Genomic DNA, 7,891 nt, shown 5'->3' with positions numbered 1-7,891 from the left:
TCGAGCGCAGAGCCGGCAAGACCCAGCTGCCCTGTCTTCCTGCCCTTGCTCTGGTCCTGCGACGGAATTTTTACAGATGTGTCCAAATATTTGCGATGCAGCCACTGTCCTTAACCAGCAGTTTTCCGCTTCTTTGCCTTTGTTCCTGTTATACCTTCCACCTGGAAGCCCTTCCCTTCTGTCATCACTCCATAAAAGTCACAATTCCTTGGGGCGCCAGGGTGGCTCAGTTGATTGAACGTCTGACTTCGGTTCAGGTCATGATCTCACGGTTTGTGGGTTCGAGCCCTGCGTCGGGCTCTGTGCTGACAGCTAGTTCAGAGCCTGGATCCTGTCTTTGGACTCTGTGTCTCCCTCTCTCTCTGACCCTCCCCTGCTCATGCTCTCTCTTTCTCTCTCAAAAATAAATAAAACATTTTTAAAAAGTCACAATTCCTTGCAGCCCAGCCCAATGACATTCTCATTCAATGCAGCTCTTTTTTTTTTAATCTTTATTTTTGAGAGAGACAATGCAGCTCTTTGAGAAGCTGCCTTCTTCCATCTAAAAGGTCTCCCCTTTTATGCATTTGTTCAACAAGTACTTATTAAGTATCGCAGATACGTATACCAAGCACTGTTGGCGGCTCAAGAGTTCGAAGTGCCTGCCCTGGTGGGGCTTGCAGACCTGAAATAACCAAATAAACCAAGAACGCCAGTGAGCATGCACGGTCTGGACAAACATAAGGCCAGGTGGATTTGCATGCTATTGTTGATAGGGTGGTCAGGCAAAGCTTCATTAGTAAAGTGACACTGGAACTAAAACTTCAGGGAGGTGACGGAGCAAGCCACGTGATGTCTACAAGAAGGGTACTCCAGGCACAGGGAGCAGCCATGGTGGAGAGCATGTATGACAGTGTTGGAGGACAGCACAGAGGCTGCTGTGGAGATGGGAGATGGGGAGCACCAAGGAGATGGGAGGAGTGAGGGTCATAACTCCTTCCAAGACAAAATCATTCAGTCTGCCTGGGGATGAAGGTTGCAAAAGACATCACAGTCCTCTCTCCTAGTCTCTGACTCACTCCCACCTCCCAGTGAAATAACCTAACATAAATGCCAGGCAGAGTGCAGACCTTTTTTTTTTTCTTTTTTTGTTTGTTTGCACGCAGGAATGCATAAATACTAGTAATGTTATCAGAGGCTTCCTATAACTCTATGCTAATGGTCTCCTCACAACAAGGCTGTGAGCTAAATGCCCCTACTATCATTCCTATTTTACAGATCCAGAAATTAAAACTCAAAGAGGCTATATCACTTAACCAAGGACACACAGCCAGGAAGCGGAGGAGCAGGGAGGCTCTCCATAAAAGGCCTGCTTCCTCGGGAGGTAGCCAGAGCACAGTCAATGCACACATCTGCTTTGCTATTTCCTCAAGCTCTAGCATGGGTGGCTGTTCTGATTGGAGCCCAGAAGCCACGCTGCAGCCTCTGTCTTCACTCTTCAGGCCAGAGCGTACTGAGTTCCTCAGGGTGGGCCAGCTGCAGCCAAGGACCCAAGCTGTCAAGCTTCAGTTGGCACCTTACCTGTCCCTCCTTTCCCTCTCAAGAGTATGGCCTTAATGTTTCAGGAAACTCTGAGCCTGATGTCAACCACGACTCCAATGAATGTTTAGAAAACTTCTCTTACCCCTATTTCCTCTTTCTTTGGCATCTGTTATACTTTCTCATAGTAATAGATGTCTCCTGGAAGCTTGTGAACTAAGGACCTAATTAGATCATACTTGTCCTTATCAAAAAGCCATTAATAAAAAGGAATTCAGTAAACCCCAGGATTAACCAAAGAAGGGAATGAGGCAAGTTGCATATAATTCTGCCTCTAAAAATGCCTGCAAGCTCTTTTGTGGACTCCCTTCAAGTTGGCAAACATTTCCTGAGCCATCCCATCTAGGCCCAGGGCAAGGATAAATGAGGAATAAGGAAGCAGACTGGTCCTTGCCTGCTCCCCACCCCCACCCCAAGGAGTGAACAGTCTGTGGGGAGGAGGACAGCAGCGTAACCCAATCACCTTCATACAAGTGGACTTTTGATTTGTGAAAAAGAAAAGTCTTTCCAGAGGAAGCATTCAGATGTGAAGACAAATTCACCCAATCCAACACTGATTCAAGCACCCTCCGACACATTGCTATGATGCTGGAGGACATCAAGAAAGGGCAGCTGGAAGGCCTGTTCTGGCAGATGTGAGGGACCAGACATGGGTCTAAGATGCATTTGAGATGCAGTCTCACCTGTATCTTTCTGGAGAGTTTATATTTGAATAACAGTGAACAGCTAGCATTCATTGACAGGTGCGGTGGACACACCCTAAGGTGACCCCCCAGTAAGTTGTGTCCTTTGGGCGTGGGTAGGACCTGTACTTCTACTTCTAACCAGTAGAATATGGTGAAGGTAAGATAGCATTTCACATGGATGACTATGTTATGATGTATCTATGAGTTCATCTTGCAAACACACACTAGAGGTATTCTCCTGCTGGTTTTGGAAAAGCCATATTGTAACTATCCCTGGAGAGGGCCACATGGCAGGGAACTCTGAATGGCCTTTAGGATCTGAGGGCGGCCTCCAGCTAACAGCTAGTAAGAAGCTGAAAATTTGGTCTTAGAGCTGCAGAGAAATAGATTTGGTCAACAACCATATGAGCTGACCGAGGACTCTGAATTCCAGAAGGGACTGCAGCCAGGGTATGTGATGACTACCCAGTTCTGGGCAGAAAAGATAGCCTCTCTGTCCTCAATCTAGCTATGACCATAATGAAAGAAAAGATCAAGGGAGAAGGGGGTCTCTTGAATGTTCCAACAAAGCCCAAGAGGCCACAGACACGGCTGAGATTGAACTTGCAGGGCAAACAGAGTGGCTTGAAGGAAGAAATGCAGAAGGAGAGGGAGATGACGATGCACAAGAAGTGAGAGCAAAGCTGAAGACTGACTTTTTTTGGCCATGAAGTCCAATTTAAGGAACAGAAAGCAGATATTTTTCCAAAGTACTTACATACTCAGCAGACCAGAATATGAAACGCCCTCCTTAATATCAAGGACATTCACATGGTAGCTTTGGCTCACTGAGAAGTGTTTAAGGGAGTAGCCTGGTTTCACTAAAGACTAAAATATTTAGCTGAGAGCATTATAAGAGCTCAGGCCTCCAATGTCTCAAGATAGCCACCACCTTGTAGGTTGGTGCCTGCATGAGATTTAATAGGGGCATCCAAAGAAAACAGTTCCAATCTTTGTACATAAAGTATATACATAAGCAAGTATTAGATAAGCTTTTGGAATAGTTTTTTAATTTTTTAAGTTTATTTATTTATTTTTGAGAGAGAGAGAGAGAGAGCACGAGTGAGGGAGGGCCTGAGAGAAAGAGGGAGAGAGAGAATCTCAAGCAGGCTCCATGCCACCAGCACAGAGCCCAACATGGGGCTTGAACCCATGAACCCATGAGATCATGACCCAAGCTGAAATCAAGAGTCAGCGCTTAGCCAACTGAGCCACTGGGGTGCCCTAAGTTTCTGGAATGTTAAGGAAATCACTATTGGTCCCACCTCCAGTTTAAGTTAATGAGCCAGACACATATGTTTATTGTCCTTTATGGGCTGTGTTCATCCGAAAGCCGAATCTAAAACAGAGTAAAGTGTGCAGGATGTTTAATCAGTGAGTGCCTTTGGGAGAAATACCTGTTGAAAGGATGAGGAGGGAGCAAGAGTGGAAAGAGGCAGCAGCTGAGCTGTGATTCAGGCCCCGGCTAACCCCATGGGGTCTCAACTTAGGCCAACATGGCCAGATATTTCTACATCACCCTATCAAGTCACTGAAGGCAGCTATACCCTAGGAGGGGTCCGAGCATGGGCAAAGTGGCCCTCTGCAAATGAGGAGGCCCTGATGGGGTGGACAGTCCTGAAGGAGGTGCCCTCTCAACAACTGGGGCAAGAAGGCCGCCACTGAAAGGGGGCTTAGGTGACACATCTCTTTGTTCACTACCTCTTCCTCCCTTTAAAATAATCATCAAGGAACAAAAACAATATAACATGACAGCAAGAAAGAATGGAAAAGTATGCTCAAATTCATTAGTTACTGCAGAAATGTAAATTAAAACCACAAAGAAGTAGCACTTCACACCCACTAAGATGACCACTATCAAAAACTTTTAAAACACAAGCGTTGGTGAGGATGTGGAGAAAAATCAGAAAACTTGGACATTGTTGGTGGGAATGTAAAATGAGTCAGCTGCTGTGGAAACAGTTTTGCAGTTCCACAAGAAGTTAAACATAGAAATATCATGTGACTCAGAAGTTCTGCTCTTAGATATATACCCAGAAGATTGGAAACTAGTGCTCCAACAAGTGTTTATACGTGTGTGTTCATCGCAGCACTATTCACGATAGACAAACTGGCTCAAATCCATTGCAAGATAAATGAATTGTGGTCTAGCCACACGGTGGAATACGACGCATCCATAAAGAAGAAATGGAGTCCTGATGCATGCTGCAGTATGGAAGACTCTTGAAAGCACTGTGCCAATGGAAAGAAGCCAGACATAAAAGATCACATATTGTATAATTCCGTTTATAGAAAGTATTCAGGATAGGTACATCTACAGAGAGAACACAAATTGATGGCTGCCAGGTGTTAGAAGAGGAGATGGAGAGCAAGTGCGGAACATGTATGGGTTCTCCTTTGACGATGATGAAAATATTCTGGAACTAGATGAAGGTGCTGAATGTACAACACTGTGAATGCACTAAATGCCACTGAATTGTTCACTTTAAAATGGGTAATTTTATCTTCTGTGAATTTTTTATAAGTTCTTTTAAACATTCTATTTATTTTTGAGAGAGACAGAGCGCCAGCAGGGGAGGGGCAGAGAGGGGGGAGACACAGAATCCGAAGCAGGCTCCAGGTTCTGAGCTGTCAGCACAGAGCCCAACGTGGGGCTCGAACCCATGGACCGTGAGATCATGACCTGAGCCGAAGTTGGACGCTTAACCTACTGAGCCACCCAGGTGCCCCAGAAATTTTATCTCAATTTAAATAAAGGAAAAAATGGGAAGGGACCTGCAATAGCTTAAAAATTCCACCAGATTTCTAGAATCTGCCACAGTGGAGACCAATGAAGCCACAGCCTAGAATACCTATAAAGGGAATTCAGCTAAGAAAGAAACAAACTTGGCCTAGATGGTCTCCCAACTCACAGAGAGTAGGTATCAGAGGGAAGAAGTAAGAAATGGGATTTAAATCAGAGAGGTTAATTGAGGGTTTCTATATGGATATTAAATCTCCCCCAGAAGGCCCAAAAGCCAGTATTTAACTCAATGAAAAAAGAAGGGTTTGTCTCTAAAGTAATTGAATAAACTGTCTGGGAAAGACTAAGAAAGCTAGACTGGGTGTGGAAACCACCAAAACAAACAAACAAACAAAAAATCTACCTCTCCATATTGTGACATTCTGGCACTATCTCCCCAAAACTGTCACCTCAGTGTCTCTTCATCTTATAACAAAGCCTACAAATCAGTAAGTCCTGTGGCCACAGAGCTGCCAGTCAGCCTCTTTCTTAAGCATAACCAGACAATAAAGAAAGGCTAAATATTTGAGGATGGTGTACAAGATGACAGAGAAATATCAAGAAAAAGAAATAGCAAAGCCAGCCCTACAGGAAAGATTAAGGGACAGAAAAGAATAATTTAAGAAGGAAAAGCAAAAATACATTTTTGGGGGGGGGGCATGTGGCTTGCTCAGTTGCTGGAGCATGAGACTCTTGATCTCAGGATCCTGAGTTTGAGCCCCATGCTGGATGTAGAAATTGCCTAAAACAAAAAACAAAACAAAACAAAACAAAAAAAGAACTTAGGGGCACCTGGGTGGCTCAGTCGGTTAAGCATCCAACTTTGGCTCAGGTCACGATCTCATGGTTCATGAGAATGAGCCCTGTGTCGGGCTCTGTGCTGACTCTGTGCTGACAGCTCAGAGCCTGAAGCCTGCTTTGGATTCTGTGTCTCCCTCTCTCTCTGCCCCTCCCCTACCTCTCTCTCTCTCTCTCAAGAAAACATTAAAAAAGCTTAAAAATTACCTTTTATTAATATCCTCGGAGAGACTTGAGAAGACATTACAAAAACAGATTGCTATTAAAAAAAAAGTACTAAAGAACATGAATGATAACTTGAGATTAAAACTACAATTGCAAAATTAAAAATTCAGTGAAAGAACTGAAAAACCAAGTTGAGAGGAACTTTAAAAATATAAAACAGGGGTGCCTAGGTGACTCAGTAGGTTAAGCATCCAACTTCAGCTCAGGTCATGATCTCGCAGTTTGTGAATTTGAGCCCCACATCAGGCTCTGTGCTGACAGCTCAGAGTCTGGAGCCTGCTTCCAATTCTGTGTCTCCCTTTCTCTTTACCCCTACCCTGCTTGTGCTGTGTGTCTCCCTCTCAAAAATAAATAAACATTAAAAAATATATAGAACAGAAATACAGGAAAGGACAGCACCCAGTGCTGACAAGAACATGGAGCACTTCAAATTCTCCCACTTGCTTGTAGCAGTGCTAATTGCTACAACTGCTTTGGAAAACCTGGTGGCAGTATTTAGTAAGGCTAAAGCTGAATGCGTGTCTACCTAAGAAGCAGCGATGCCACGCCGGTGCATATACTCATATACTCAAAATGTGTGACTGTACTCATGGCCACCAAAAGACACATACAATTCACAGTAGCATTATCTGTAACAGCCCCAAACTCAAAGCAACCCAGAGCTCCTTCAACAGTATGCAGTGATTTGGATGGACAAACTCTGGTATAATCACCAAATGGAATACAGTGCAGCAATAAAATAGAATGCACTGCCAGTACGTGCAACAACACAGTTGAATTATAAAAATATTTTGTTTTATTTTTTAATTTTTATGCTTATTTATTTCTGAGAGAGAGAGAGCAAGCGAGCAAGCAAGGGAGAAACAGAGAGAGGGAGATACAGAGTCCAAAGCAGGCTCCAGGTTCTGAGCTGTCAGCACAGAGCCCGACGCAGGGCTCAAACCCACAGCTCATGACCTGAGCCGAAGTCAGATGCTTAACTGAGTGACCCACCCAGGATCCCCAAAAATATTTTGATTGAAAGTAGCCAGACATAAAAAAAGTACATGGTATGCAATTACATATATATGAAGTTCTAGAATAGCAAAACTAATCTCTGGTGATAAGGTTAGAATGGTGGTTACCTTTGGGGAAGGTGCTGATCAGGGGGTGGGGCATGAGGACATCTGCAGGGGTGCTGGAATGTTCTAATGTTTTATCTAACTAGTGATGACATGAGTACATATGAAAAAAAATACGGTCTACACTTAAGATTTGTACACCTCACTGTATACTAGGCCTCAATACAATAGATAAAATGCAGCCTAGGAAATATTAAACAGAGTATGAGTCAGTTATGATGACCAACACCTTCCTAAATTATAGAAATGGAAAAGAAAAAAAATGGACAGGAGGGAATTATTAAACACATATTTGAAAAACAACTTCATAGCTAAAGAAAAAATTGGACTGTTATGACTTCTTTGAGTTCCTAGCACAATGAATGAAAACATAGTTTTGTACGAGTTCAGAGCACCAAGGCACAGAAAAGATTCTAAAAGCATTCAGAGATTTAAAAACTACATCAAATTTCAGCATGAAGTTTTATACATAGCCAGAGTGTCAGAAAAGGGAGAGAATTAAGATTTTTTTAGACATGCAAGAATTCAAAAACTTATCTCCTACTCAGCCTTTTCTTAGAAGGCTTCTTGAGGATACACTACAGCAACTGAAGGAAGTATAGAAGAACACTACCATTAGTACCACGACCATATCTGATAAACATATATATATATAAAACTAG

The 7,891-nt window shown here is 43.3% G+C and overlaps 1 protein-coding gene across 1 annotated transcript in view; it reads right to left on the bottom strand.

Moving 5' to 3' along the window:
* IDS (iduronate 2-sulfatase) overlaps positions 1–7,891 on the bottom strand; it is a 47,817-nt gene that overhangs the window by 22,761 nt on the left and 17,165 nt on the right.

The sequence above is a fragment of the Crocuta crocuta genome, unplaced genomic scaffold, assembly GCF_008692635.1.
Source record: "Crocuta crocuta isolate KB4526 unplaced genomic scaffold, BGI_CrCroc_1.0 scaffold840, whole genome shotgun sequence".
In the NCBI taxonomy this organism is placed as follows: Eukaryota; Metazoa; Chordata; class Mammalia; order Carnivora; family Hyaenidae; genus Crocuta; species Crocuta crocuta.
This window is presented reverse-complemented; position numbering and strand designations above follow the sequence as displayed.